Here is a 2,137-nt window from a genome sequence, read left to right on the forward strand (position 1 = left end):
AACGCTCACTGTTCATCCCATCGATTGGCTTCAGTTAGCAGCAGTAGCGAAGGAATCGCTCGATCGGGTTCAGTTAACAGCCATCGATCGATCGCCCGGGTTCAGTAACGCGTAGCCTGCAGTGCAATCGCTCGGGTTCAGTAAGAGCCCAACGCCTTGCTCGGGTTCAGTTAGATCCAACGCCCCGCACACACGCGCGTACGTGTACGAGAGAAACGCACATCGCTCGGCCCCCGACCTCCCACCGTAACCGGGAACTCCCTAAAATTTTCCTCCCCCTCGCTTCTACCACGGTTTTTTCCGTCATGGACGGCCCAAAGAATGTCATGCAGCTGTGTCTCCGGCCCGCCCAGGACGAAAAGCCCATTTTCTGTCATGATTTTTTTGTCATAGAAGTAGAAGCCCACCGCATCTATGATGATACCGGGTTTTGTCACAATTATCGTCATAGAAGTGTCATATGTATGACAGAAAAAAATTCGTTCGGCCCAAAATGTCACGAATGTGTCTTTTTTTAGTGGAAGTGGGAGATGAATACGGCCCTCTCGCCGGATCTGGGGGTTGGAATAACCTGTCCTTGAGCAGGAAGCCTGTGGTGGACCTCCGCAGTCAAATAATTGGCTGCCCGAAGCTTTGTGATATCCTCCTCTGTAACGGAGGAAGCCGCCCATCAGCCTTGAGAGTTGGGTCCGGACATGATGGGGAACCTTCAAACAATGAAATCGAACCTTGGGTGCTAGAGCTCGAGGTTGGGAAGCTTGAGGAGAGCTTTTGCATAGAAGGACAACCCTTGGTTCCTTTAAAAAGGCCATGGGTATTGAATGCCTCCTCCCAAGCCTAAGAACCTACCTATTCCTAAGGGATCTTTCCCGCAGTACGTTTGGGTTACCCACGCTCGTATTGATGAAAATCCCGTAATAAGGGGACACGATCTCTGCTTCGACAAGACGTGTCAATGAAGATCACGCCCCGAAACGTGGAATGGCGGGACAGGAAACGGTTCAAAATAATGACCAAGAAGCGTGGCGTCACGTTACCAAAATTGTTAGCAGATTGAATTCATGGAATACTATACTCTCTATGGTTGTGTCTTACAGGTCCGTACACGGTCAATTCGTCTGAAGACTATTTTGGAGTTTGGAAGGAGGCACCCGCCTTGCAATGCTGAAGACAGCACTACGCGCCAGATACCTTGTAATTGAAGCCAGGTTCAAGGGCTACTGAGGGAGTCCTGGACTAAGGGGTCCTCGGGCGTCCGGCCTATTAGCCATGGGCCGGACTGATGGGCTGTGAAGATATGAAGACCGAAGACTGCACCCGTGTCCGGATGGGACTCTCCTTGGCGTGGAAGGCGAGCTTGGTAGCCAGATATGTAGATTCCCTTCTTTGTAACCGACCTTGTGTAACCCTAGATCCTCCCGGTGTCTATATAAACTGAAGGACTTAGTCCGGATAGGACACTCATTATCATACCATACAAGCTATACCTCTAGGGTTTAGCCATTACGATCTCGAGGTAGATCAACTCTTGTAACACTCATATTCATCAATATCAATCAAGCAGGACGTAGGGTATTACCTCCACAGAGAGGGCCCGAACCTGCGTAAACATCATGTCCCTTGTCTCCTATTACCATCGACCTTTGACACACAGTTCGGGACCCCCTACCCGAGATCCGCCGGTTTTGACACCGACAACTGGGCATCCCGGTGACTAGTCATTTTCTCGTGAGTGAGGAGCGGAGTCCACTCCTCTTGAGAATAACCCGCCTAGCATTGAGGATACAGACAGCCCTAGTTGATACATGAGCTATTCTAGCATACAAAACAAAATGTTTATTTGAAGGTTTAGAGTTCGGCACATACAAATTTACTTGGAACGGCAGGTAGATACCATATATAGGTAGGTATGGTGGACTCATATGGAACAACTTTGGGGTTTATAGAGTTGGATGCACAAGCAGTATTCACGCTTACTACAAGTGAAGGCTAGAAAAAGACTGGGAAGCGACCAGCTAGAGAGCGACAACAGTCATGAACATGCATTAAAATTAATCAACACCAAATGCAAGCATGAGTAGGATATAATGCACCATGAACATAAATATCGTGGAGGCTATGTTGATTTTGTTTCAAT

Source organism: Triticum dicoccoides, chromosome 2A (genome assembly GCF_002162155.2).
Source record: "Triticum dicoccoides isolate Atlit2015 ecotype Zavitan chromosome 2A, WEW_v2.0, whole genome shotgun sequence".
Taxonomy (NCBI): domain Eukaryota; kingdom Viridiplantae; phylum Streptophyta; class Magnoliopsida; order Poales; family Poaceae; genus Triticum; species Triticum dicoccoides.